This window comes from Triticum urartu, chromosome 7A (genome assembly GCF_056163025.1).
Source record: "Triticum urartu cultivar PI428250 chromosome 7A, HENAU_Tu73, whole genome shotgun sequence".
Lineage (NCBI taxonomy): Eukaryota > Viridiplantae > Streptophyta > Magnoliopsida > Poales > Poaceae > Triticum > Triticum urartu.
Window position 1 is genome coordinate 201,795,529 of NC_141879.1, and position 13,546 is coordinate 201,809,074.

Sequence of the window (13,546 nt, forward strand, 5' to 3'; positions counted from 1 at the left end):
TGGACCTTTCAAAATATCCAAGGATAAAAAGACTCACCTTTTGGTGGCGATCGATAAGTTCACTAAGTGGGTAGAGGCAGAGCCAGTCAGTAAGTGTGATGCAGCAACGGTGGTTCAATTTATGAAGAAGGTGATCTTCCGTTTTGTCTTTCCACACAACATCATAACAAACAATGGCACTAATCTCTCTAAAGGTGTTATGGAAGAATTTTGTCAATGTGAGCACATCCAGCTTGATGTGTCGTCAGTGGCTCACCCTCAATCTAATGGTCAAGCGGAGAGAGCTAATCAAGAGATCTTGAAAGGCATCAAACCTCGGATTATGGTTCCCCTACAGAGAACGCCGGGTTGTTGGGTGCAGGAGTTACCTTCCGTGTTATGGAGCATCAATACCACCCGTAACAGATCTACGGGATACATGCCTTTCTTCATGGTTTACGGAGTAGAGGCGGTTCTCCTTAGTGACATCCATCATGACTCACCTCGGGTGGCGGCTTATGTTGAAGTTGACAATGAAAAAGCACGTCAGGAAGAACTTGACCTGTTGGATGAAGAGCGTGACATCACGGTGGCTCGTTCAGCGATTTACCAGCAAGATCTACGCCGTTACCACAGTCGCTGGGTTAGAACCAAAAGTTTCCAAGAAGGCGATCTGGTGCTCTGGCTTATCCAGGATCAGACTGATACGCACAAGTTATCCCCACCTTGGGAAGGACCCTTTGTGGTCAGCAAGAATCTGAGTAATGGGTCATATTACCTTATCGATGTTCGAGGCCACCAGGACTCACGCACGTCGGAAGAAGAGACCCGCCGGCCATGGAATATTGCTCATCTTTGGCCTTACTACACTTGAGCCATTGGCTCTTCCAATGTACATATTTTGACAATGTATATTTATGATCAATATAATAAAGCCGGCATCCCTGCTAAAGCAGGGCTTCTGTCGTTTTTTCCTCTTTAAATAATGAGTTTTTGGTCACATTGTTGGGGAACGTAGTAATTTCAAAAATTTCCTACGCACACGCAAGATCATGGTGATGCATAGCAACGAGAGGGGAGAGTGTGATCTACGTACCCTTGTAGACCGACAGCGGAAGCGTTAGCACAACGCGGTTGATGTAGTCGTACGTCTTCACGGCCCGACCGATCAAGCACCGAAACTACGACACCTCCGAGTTTTAGCACACGTTCAGCTCGATGACGATCCCCGGACTCCGATCCAGCAAAGTGTCGGGGAAGAGTTCCGTCAGCACGACGGCGTGGTGACGATCTTGATGTTCTACCATCGCAGGGCTTCGCCTAAGCACCGCTACAATATTATCGAGGATGATGGTGGAAGGGGGCACCGCACACGGCTAAGAATATAATCACGTGGATCAACTTGTGTGTCTAGGGGTGCCCCCTGCCCCCGTATATAAAGGATAAAGGGGAGGAGGCCGGCCCTAGGAGGGGCGCGCCAGGGAGTAGGATTCCTACTCCTAGTTGGAGTAGGTTTCCTCCTTTCCTAGTCCAACTAGAAGAAGGGGGGAAAGGAGGGAAGAGGGGAAGGAAGGGAGAGAGGGGCCGTGCCCCAAACCCCTTGTCCAATTCGGACTGGGCTTGGGAGGGGCACGCGCCACCTCCTGGTCCTTTCCACTAAGGCCCATTAAGGCCCATTGCTTCTTCCTCGTATTCCCGTAACTCCCCGGTACCTCCGAAAATACCCGAATCACTCGGAACCTTTCCGATGTCCGAATATAGTCGTTCAATATATCGATTTTTACGTCTCAACCATTTCGAGACTCCTCGTCATGTCCCCAATCTCATACGGGACTCCGACCTCCTTCGGTACATCAAAAATCATAAACTCATAATATAACTGTCATCAAAACCTTAAGCGTGTGGACCCTACGGGTTCGAGAACAATGTAGACATGACCGAGACACGTCTCTAGTCAATAACCAATAGCGGAACCTGGATGCTCATATTGGCTCCCACATATTCTACGAAGATCTTTATCGGTCAGACCGCATAACAACATACGTTGTTCCCTTTGTCATCGGTATGTTACTTGCCCGGGATTCAATCGTCGGTATCTTAATACCTAGTTCAATCTCGTTACCAGCAAGTATCTTTACTCGTTCCGTAATACATCATCTCACAACTAACTCATTAGTTGCAATGCTTGCAAGGCTTATGTGATGTGCATTACCGAGAGGGCCCAGAGATACCTCTCCGACAATCGGAGTGACAAATCCTAATCTCGAAATACGCCAACCCAACATGTACCTTTGGAGACACCTGTAGAGCTCCTTTATAATCACCCAGTTACGTTGTGACGTTTGGTAGCACACAAAGTGTTCCTCCGGCAAACGGGAGTTGCATAATCTCATAGTCATAGGAACATGTATAAGTCATGAAGAAAGCAATAGCAACATACTAAATGATTGGGTGCTAAGCTAATGGAATGGGTCATGTCAATCACATCATTCTCCTAATGATGTGATCTCGTTAATCAAATAACAACTCTTTTGTTTATTGTTAGGAAACATAACCATCTTCGACTAACGAGCTAGTCAAGTAGAGGCATACTAGTGACACTCTGTTTGTCTATGTATTCACACATGTATTATGTTTCCGGTTAATACAATTCTAGCATGAATAATAAACATTTATCATGATATAAGGAAATAAATAATAACTTTATTATTGCCTCTAGGGCATATTTCCTTCAGTCTCCCACTTGCACTAGAGTCAATAATCTAGTTCACATCGCCATGTGATTCAACACTAAGAGTTCACATCACCATGTGATTAACACCCATAGTTCACATCGTCATGTGACCTATACCCAAAGGTTTACTAGAGTCAATAATCTAGTTCACATCATTTATGTGATTAACACCCAAAGAGTACTAAGGTGTGATCATGTTTTGCTTGTGAGATAATTTTAGTCAACGGGTCTGTCACAAACAGATGCATAAGTATTTTGCGAATTCTATGTCTACAATGCTCTGCACGGAGCTACTCTAGCTAATTGCTCCCACTTTCAATATGTATCTAGATCGAGACTTAGAGTCATCCAGATCTATGTCAAAACTTGCATCGACGTAACTTTTTACGACGAACCTTTTGTCACCTCCATAATCGAGAAATATTTCCTTATTCCACTAAGGATAATTTTGACCAATGTCCAGTGATCTACTCTTAGATCACTATTGTACTCCCTTGCTTAACACAGTGTAGGGTATACAATAGATCTGGTACACATCATGGCATACTTTATAGAATGTATGGCTGAGGCATAGGGAATGACTTTCATTCTCTTTCTATCTTCTGCCGTGGTCGGGCTTTGAGTCTTACTCAATTTCATACCTTGTAACACAGCCAAGAACTCTTTCTTTGACTGTTCCATTTTTGAACTACTTCAAAATATTGTCAAGGTATGTACTCATTGAAAAAACTTATCAAGCGTCTTGATCTATCTCTATAGATTTTGATGCTTAATATGTAAGCAGCTTCACCGAGGTCTTTCTTTGAAAAACTTCTTTAAAAACACTCCTTTATGCTTTGCAGAATAATTCTACATTATTTCCGATCAACAATATGTCATTCACATATACTTACAAGAAATGCTGTAGTGCTCCCACTCACTTTCTTGTAAATACAGGCTTCACCGCAAGTCTGTATAAAACTATATGCTTTGATCATACTATCAAAGCGTTTATTCCAACTCCGAGAGGCTTGCACCAGTCCATAAATGGATCGCTGGAGCTTGCACACTTTTTTAGCTCCTTTTGGATCGACAAAACCTTCCGGCTGCATCATATACAACTCTTCTTCCAGAAATCCATTCAGGAATGCAGTTTTGACATCCATTTGCTGGATTTCATAAAATGCGGCAATTGCTAACATGATTCGATCAGACTTAGGCATAGATACGAGTGAGAAACTCTCATCATAGTCAACACCTTGAACTTGTCGAAAACCTTTTTGCGACAATTCTAGCTTTGTAGATAGTAACACTACTATCATTGTCCGTCTTCCTCTTGAAGATCCATTTAATCTCAATGGCTCGCCGATCATTGGGCAAGTCAATCAAAGTCCATACTTTGTTCTCATACATGGATCTCATCTCAGATTTCATGGCCTCAAGCCATTTCACGGAATTTAGGCTCATCATCGCTTCCTCATAGTTCGCAAGTTCGTCATGGTCTAGTAACATGACTTCCAGAACAGGATTACCGTACCACTTTGGTGCGGATCTCACTCTGGTTTACCTACGAGATTCGGTATTAACTTGATCTAAAGTTACATGATCATCATCATTAGTCTTCCTCACTAATTGGTGTAGTAGTCACAGGAACAGATTTCTTGTGATGAACTACTTTTCAATAAGGGAAAAGGTACAATTACCTTATCAAGTTCTACTTCCCTCCCACTCACTTCTTTCAAGAGAAACTCCTTCTCTAGAAAGGATCCATTCTTAGCAATGAATGTCTTGCCTTCGGATCTGTGATAGAAGGTGTACCCAATAGTCTCCTTTGGGTATCCTATGAAGACATATTTCTCCGATTTGGGTTTGAGCTTATTAGGATGAAACTTTTTCATATAAGCATCACAATCCCAAACTTTAAGAAACGACAACTTTGGTTTCTTGCCAAACCACAGTTCAGATTGTGTCGTCTCAACGGACTTAGATGGTGCCCTTTTAAACGTGAATGCACCTGTCTTTAATGCATAACCCCAAAACGATAGTGGTAGATCGGTAAGAGACATCATAGATCGCACCATATCTAATAAAGTACGGTTATGATGTTCGGACACACCATTATGTTGTGGTGTTCCAGGTGGCGTGAGTAGTGAAACTATTTCACATTGTTTTAACTGAAGGCCAGACTCGTAACTCAAATATTTTACCTCTGCGATCATATCGTAGAAACTTTTATTTTCTTGTTACGATGATTCTCCACTTCACTCTGAAATTCTTTGAACTTTTCAAATATTTCAGACTTGTGTTTCATTAAGTAGATATACCCATATCTGCTCAAATCATCTGTGAAGGTCAGAAAATAATGATACCCCCCACGAGCCTTAACACTCATCGGATCTCATACATCAGTATGTATTATTTCCAATAAGTCAGTTGCTCGCTCCATAGTTCCGGAGAACGACGTTTTAGTCATCTTGCCCATGAGGCATGGTTCGCAAGCATCAACTGATTCATAATCAAGTGATTCCAAAAACCCATTAGCATGGAGTTTCTTCATGCGCTTTACACCAATATGACCTAAACGGCAGTGCCACAAATAAGTTGCACTATCATTATTAACTTTGCATCTTTTGGTTTCAATATTATGATTATGTGTATCACTACGATCGAGATCCAACGAACTATTTTCATTGGGTGTGTAACCATATAAGGTTTTATTCATGTAAACAGAACAACAATTTATTCTCTTACTTAAATGAATAACTGTATTACAATAAACATGATCGAATCATATTCATGCTCAACGCAAACACCAAATAACACTTATTTAGGTTCAACACTAATCCCGAAAGTATAGGGAGTGTGTGATGATGATCATATCAATCTTGGAACCACTTCCAACACACATCGTCGCTTCACCCTTAACTAGTCTCAGTTTATTCTGCAACTCCCGTTTCGAGTTATTAATCTTAGCAACTGAACTAGTATAAAATACTGAGGGGTTGCTATAAACACTAGTAAAGTACACATCAATAACATGTATATCGAATATACTTATGTTCACTTTGCCATCCTTCTTATCTGCCAATCACTTGGGGTAGTTCCGCTTCCAGTGACCAGTCCCTTTGCAGTAGAAACACTTAGTCTCAGGCTTAGGACCAGACTTGGGCTTCTTCACTTGAGCAGCAACTTGCTTGCTGTTCTTCTTGAAGTTCCCCTTCTTCCCTCTGCCCTTTTCTTGAAACTAGTGGTCTTGTCTACCATCAACACTTGATGTTTTTCTCGATTTCTACCTTCGTCAATTTCCGCATTACGAAGAGCTTGGGAATCGTTTCCGTTATCCCTTGCATATCATAGTTCATCACAAAGTTCTACTAACTTGGTGATGGTGACTAGAGAATTCTTTCAATCACTATTTTATCTGGAAGATTAACTCCCACTTGATTCAAGAGATTGTAGTACCCAGACAATCTGAGCACATGCTCAGTGCTTGAGCTATTCTCCTCCATCTTTTAGCTACAAAACTTGTTGGAGACTTCATATCTCTCAACTCGGGTATTTACTTGAAATATAAACTTTAACTCTTGGAACATCTCATATGGTCCATGACGTTCGAAACTTCTTTGAAGTCCCGATTCTAATCCATTAAGCAGGGTGCACTAAACTATCAAGTAGTCATCATATTGAGCTAGCCAAACGTTCATAACGTCTGCATCTGCTCCTGCAATAGGTCTATCACCTAGCGGTGCATTAAGGACATAATTCTTCTGTGCAGCAATGAGGATAAACCTCAGATCATGGATCCAATCCGCATCATTGCTACTAACATCTTTCAACACAATTTTCTCTAGGAACATATCAAAATAAACACAGGGAAGCAACAACGCGAGCTATTGATCTACAACATAATTTGCAAAATACTACCAGGACTAAGTTCATGATAAATTTAAGTTCAATTAATCATATTACTTAAGAACTCCCACTTAGATAGACATCCCTCTAATCCTCTAAGTGATTACGTGATCCAAATCAACTAAACCATGTTCGATCATCACGTGAGATGGAGTAGTTTCATTGGTGAACATCGCTATGTTGATCATATCTGCTATATGATTCACGCTCGACCTTTCGGTCTCCGTGTTCCGAGGCCATATCTGTATATGCTTGGCTCGTCAAGTATAACCTGAGTATTCTGCGTGTGCAACTGTTTTGCACCCGTTGTATTTGAACGTAGAGCCTATCACACCCGATCATCACGTGGTGTCTCAGCACGAAGAACTTTCGCAATGGTGCATACTCAGGGAGAACACTTCTTGATAATTAGTGAGAGATCATCTTATAATGCTACCGTCAATCAAAGCAAGATAAGATGCATAAAAGATAAACATCACATGCAATCAATATAAGTGATATGACATGGCCACCATCATCTTGTGCTTGTGATCTCCATCTTCGAAGCACCGTCATGATCACCATCGTCACCGGCGCGACACCTTGATCTCCATCGTAGCATCGTTGTCGTCTCGCCAATCTTATGCTTCCACGACTATCGCTACCGCTTAGTGATAAAGTAAAGCATTACAGCGTGATTGCATTGCATACAATAAAGCGACAACCATATTGCTCCTGCCAGTTGCCGATAACTCGGTTACAAAACATGATCATCTCATACAATAAAATTTAGCATCATGTCTTGACCATATCACATCACAACATGCCCTGCAAAAACAAGTTAGACGTCCTCTACTTTGTTGTTGCAAGTTTTATGTGGCTGCTACGGGTTTAAGCAAGAACCAATCTTACCTACGCATCAAAACCACAATGATAGTTTGTCAAGTTGGTGCTGTTTTAACCTTCGCAAGGACCGGGCCTAGCCACACTTGGTTCAACTAAAGTTCGAGAAACTGTCACCCGCTAGCCACCTTTGTGCAAAGCACGTCGGGAGAACCGGTCTCGCGTAAGCGTACGCGTAATGTCGGTCCGTGCCACTTCGTCCAACAATACCGCCGAACCAAAGTATGACATGCTGGTAAGCAGTATGACTTATATCGCCCACAACTCACTTGTGTTCTACTCGTGCATATAACATCAACACATAAAACCTAGGCTCTGATGCCACTATTGGCGAACGTAGTAATTTCAAAAATTTCCTACGCACACGCAAGATCATGGTGATGCATAGCAACGAGAGGGGAGAGTGTGATCTACATACCCTTGTAGACCGACAGCGGAAGCGTTAGCACAACGCGGTTGATGTAGTCATACGTCTTCATGGCCCGACCGATCAAGCACCGAAACTATGGCACCTCCGAGTTTTAGCACACGTTCAGCTTGATGATGATCCCCAGGCTCCGATCCAGCAAAGTGTCGGGGAAGAGTTCCGTCAGCACGATGGCGTGGTGACGATATTGATGTTCTACCGTCGCAGGGCTTCGCCTAAGCACCGCTACAATATTATCGAGGATTATGGTGGAAGGGGGCACCGCACACGGCTAAGAATATGATCACGTGGATCAACTTGTGTGTCTAGGGGTGCCCCCAGCCCCCGTATATAAAGGATCAAGGGGAGGAGGCCGGCCCTAGGAGGGGCGCGCCAGGGAGTAGGATTCCTACTCCTAGTTGGAGTAGGTTTCCTCCTTTCCTAGTCCAACTAGGAGAAGGGGGGAAAGGGGGGAAGAGGGGAATGAAGGGAGAGAGGGGCCGCGCCCCAAACCCCTTGTCCAATTCGGACTGGGCTTGGGAGGGGCGCGCGCCACCTCCTGGTCCTTTCCACTAAGGCCCATTAAGGCCCATTGCTTCTTCCTCGTATTCCCGTAACTCCCCGGTACCTCCGAAAATACCCGAATCACTCGGAACCTTTCCGATGTCCGAATATAGTCGTCCAATATATCGATTTTTACGTCTCGACCATTTTGAGACTCCTCGTCATGTCCCCGATCTCATCCAGGACTCCGAACTCCTTTGGTACATCAAAACTCATAAACTCATGATATAACTGTCATCAAAACCTTAAGCGTGCGGACCCTACGGGTTCGAGAAAATGTAGACATGACCGAGACACGTCTCTAGTCAATAACCAATAGCGGAACCTGGATGCTCATATTGGCTCCCACATATTCTACGAAGATCTTTATCGGTCAGACCGCATAACAACATACGTTGTTCCCTTTGTCATCGGTATGTTACTTGCCCGAGATTCGATCGTCGGTATCTTAATACCTAGTTCAATCTCGTTACCGGCAAGTCTCTTTACTCGTTCGTAATACATCATCTCACAACTAACTCATTAGTTGCAATGCTTGCAAGGCTTATGTGATGTGCATTACCGAGAGGGCCCAGAGATACCTCTCCGACCATCGGAGTGACAAATCCTAATCTCGAAATACGCCAACCCAACATGTACCTTTGGAGACACCTGTAGAGCTCCTTTATAATCACCCAGTTACGTTGTGACGTTTGGTAGCACACAAAGTGTTCCTCCGGCAAACGGGAGTTGCATAATCTCATAGTCATAGGAACATGTATAAGTCATGAAGAAAGCAATAGCAACTTACTAAACGATCGGGTGCTAAGCTAATGGAATGGGTCATGTCAATCACATCATTCTCCTAATGATGTGATCCCGTTAATCAAATAACAACTCTTTTGTTTTATGGTTAGGAAACATAACCATCTTCGATTAATGAGCTAGTCAAGTAGAGGCATACTAGTGACACTCTGTTTGTCTATGTATTCACACATGTATTATGTTTCCGGTTAATACAATTCTAGCATGAATAACAAACATTTATCATGATATAAGTAAATAAATAATAACTTTATTATTGCCTCTAGGGCATATTTCCTTCACACATGGGGGCTTCAGCTTTATACAGCAAAGTTATGATTACCCTTTGATCCGGCTTATAAGCCACATAAAAAACTTGGGGGCTTGCTACCCAGGTTAAAGAGACCAAAGAGAGTCTGTTGCAAAAGCACAACTCAAACATAGGTACCCCTTGAGCACAGCTCAAAATATTGCTTGGGGGCTCTTTTGTTCTAAAGAACAAAGAGTCTGTAACCTTGTGATAGGCTATAAAAGCCAGGCTTGGAAGCCAGGTGTATTCACCTAAAACCCTAGGTTATCTTGCCTTTTTAAGTAAGTCACTCCGCCCAGGTAATCCTGGAAAGACCCTTCGAACGTTTGACAAGTGAATCTTATACAGACCCTGAACTTGTCAAAGTTAAAACGATGATTGGTTAATGTGAGGTCCATCTTATAAGGTTTGTAAAATGGTTTAACTCAGTGGCCTGGCAGCCCATGAAAAGCCTTGCTTCTAGTTTGTTTTCAATATATTCTTTCTTTTTGAGGTTTATTTGATAAAACTTATAAAGCTTTATTGTAAATCACTAGTGTTTATTAACCCGACCTGGTCTTTGACTATAAGTCGCCAGTATGAGATAACATACGGAGTTTATTAACCCGGCCTGGTCTTCACCTATAGGTCGCCAGCATGAAATAAAGATAATATCCGGTGTTTATTAACCCAGTCCGGCTTCGTTCGTAAGCCGACAATCTTTTATAATTACCATTGTCCAAAGTCTTGGGTTATCCCCCTTACTGCACTGGCTTGGTAAACCAACAAGTGTGATCAAATGTCACAGGTATGACATATTTTTAATCATATATGATTATTATTTAGTCCAATCTTGGTTATAAATCATGATAAGTTCATATTGGTAACTTATAACCCATCCAGCGGTAAATTGTCAGGACACTTTTCATCTGTTGTATGCAAGAACAGATTCAAAATTGATAATATCATCAAGCATATATGGAATATCTTCGCATAGCGAATAAATAAGTATCATAAACAGCAAAATATGCACGATGGCATAGCAGCATAAGTGTTTAAAGCTAGCCTATTATGAGGCACTTGGTGCCCACAAGAATAATTGTTTTTTAAGTCTCGCCATCAGAAGATGATAAACCGGCCCCGGTTCATGAATCTTGGCCTGGCTGACTCGAAGGTCGTGCTTCATCCCTCGCCGGTTCGTTTTCCTCCTCCACCATCTGGAAGTTGGGTTTGGACCAATAAAAGCCATGCAAGGCGATGAATTCAACTTCATCTTCAATCAGATCAGACGGGTCAATATCAAGGGCGAAAGTGTGCTTACGAATGGGCGGAATTAAGTCCATCACTTTATACGAAGGGGTCGGCATCTTCTGATTGTCTGCATCATAACCCGGTTGATACTTGGTGAGGTTGGTCTCTTCGGCAATGATTTATGCATGAGGGCAAATCTCCTTGACATAGGCAGCAAAGTCTTGTTGGTCAAAAGGGGTTCCATCTTCCTTGAGACTAGGATACCCACTGGCTACGTCTGCCGGGTCTAATTCCGGTACCCAGGCTTTGGCACGGCTCAAGGCTGTCATAGCTCCGGCTCTAGCACAAGATTGCTTGATTTCTTGGAACCTAGTGGGCAAGATGGACAACTTCTTCAAGACATCACTTAACAGATTTGGTCCTTGATTCGTTGGGGAGATAGTGGCAAGAGTCCGCTGAGCTCCAGTGTATAATTGCTCAACAAACGTGCAAACCGCCTTGAGCTTGACCAATGTATCTCGGCTCATATTGCTACTCCTAGGACCTGCAAAGTTTACACAATTGGTTAAGTGGCGTCTTATACTATGATGACAAATACTCACTTTGGGTAAATAACAAGGTGACTTACCGAAGATTGCAGAAACCATCTAAGACACACGGTTCTTTAAACTAGTGAGTTCAATGATAACCTCTTCCAGAGCCACCTCGGCTTTCTTAGCACGCTGAATCAGGACCGTCTTTTCCTTGGCCCAAGCCTCTTTGTCTGCAGTAAAGCTGGTCTTCAATTTTTCGGCTTCAGACACACTAAACTGAAATTTTGATTCAGCCTTTTTGGTCTCAGTCTCCTGAGCCGCCAGCCGGGTCTTGGCGTCGTTTAATTGAGTTTCCAATTTAGTGGTAGCAGCCTGAATACAACACAAGTTTGTCAAGTTTCAAGGCGGGTTACAACAATACAAGTCCCAAGTGCTTTGCAAGCAACAACACTTGGCACTTGGGGGCTAATGTCTGTCAACGCAATTTTTTAAAGGAAACGGCTTTTCCTAAAAACAAGTCCCAAGTGCTTTGCAAGCAACAACACTTGGCACTTGGGGGCTAATGCACATTGCTTGTTTTCTTTTTAAGGATGAGCCGGGTGTGCTGTTGACAGTCCCAGCTGACTCATGGGGGATATGTAGTTAAGTTCTGTTCTTTTACACAATGATTAATAGGACCGGCTCATTCATGCTGATTAAGCCAACCCTTGGGGACTACAGATGCAAAATTATGCTATCATCATAATCTGGTTTAAATTTTTTTTAACTGGACTTGGAGGGAGTCTAGAACAGAAGCTTATAAACATTTCAAGTCTACAAATTATTCAAGTTTATCATAATCAGAAGACTTGGGGGCTGGCAGGATATAGATAAGCCGGATAATGTACCTCATACTTCTCGTGCATTTGCTTTACCATTTCAATCTCCAAGTCACAGCTGGAATGCACTTGACTGACATAGCCAGATAAAACTTCACTAGTACTCAGATGAGCATAGCGGGGGACGTCAAACCTCACTTTCTGTCTTTCCATGACTTCTTGTTTGGCAGAGTGTCTCGCTAATACAGTTGGATTCCCTGGTTCAACGAATATGGTGCCAGTGATTAAAATGTCATCACCATGACTCTCTGGCGGGTCAGCTGAGCTTGACGTTTCAATACTTGACGGATCAATAGCTGTTTCATCAACAGATGGCTCAGGTAAATCCGATTGAACATTGAGAGCAGGGTCTTATGGTTGTTCAGGGTGTTCTGACACAAGGGTTGGCTGATCCGGTTCAGCAGCTTTTGGATCCACGGCCGGCTTCGTCACCTTTGCTTTTTTGTTGGGCTTTGCTTGACCGCTAAAAGGAATTTTGACAAGTCAGCATAATGATGAAGATATAAAGGAATAGAAGAGAGATAATTATCTTTACCCAGGGGCGGTCTTGAAAGCCGGCAGTTGAGTCTGCGATGAGTCGCCAGAAGAGGAGCGAGAAATCTCCTGCAAAGATGGAATCAAAATTGAGTGATTAATGAAAATAACTCGCTGGTAAATACAAGAGTTAAGGTTAAAAGAACCTCATTTTGCCATTTCCGAGGAGTATTTGGTAAACCAGAGGATAAATCATCGTCCCCACCGATCCGGGTCTGGCGGCGGCTCTCTTGTTGCTGTCGTTTTAAGAGAAAATGAGGATCTAAATAAGCCAAGGGGTGTGAAAACCTTACTTTCCGGGTTACCCGCCGAAGTTTCTGCCTTGGTAAAGGTTCTGAGTCGGAGGAAATAGTAGTTACTTCTTCTTCGACTGCTTGCTGGCTCCCGTGTCATCCTGGCAATAGTCAATGTCAATAAGGTTGTTAAAAAACAAGCCAAGAGAGTCAAGGGCTACCTTCGACTCAGAGGCATCATCCAGCTTCAGCAATTCAGAGGCGCTTCGTTTCTTCCTAGATCTCCTGCTGGTCTTTTTGGCGGCTCTTGCAGCAGTCTTAGCCTTTTTAGCAGCCTCATGGTAATATTTGGCCTTCCAGAAGTCAGATTTAGCCTGTGGAAGGATAACATATTGGAGTTCATGCAATGTTTAAGTGTTGAAGGAGAAAGAAGTCAAAAAATTTACCTCTGGCGCTAGGTTAAGCTTGCAGAAAGGATTCAAACCCACTTTGATGCAGTCTTCATATTTACTATTTACAAGTGTGGTTGCCATCTCAACGATACCCTCTTCAGTCAGTCGTAGATAGCTATGGCGTAAGGGATCATTTG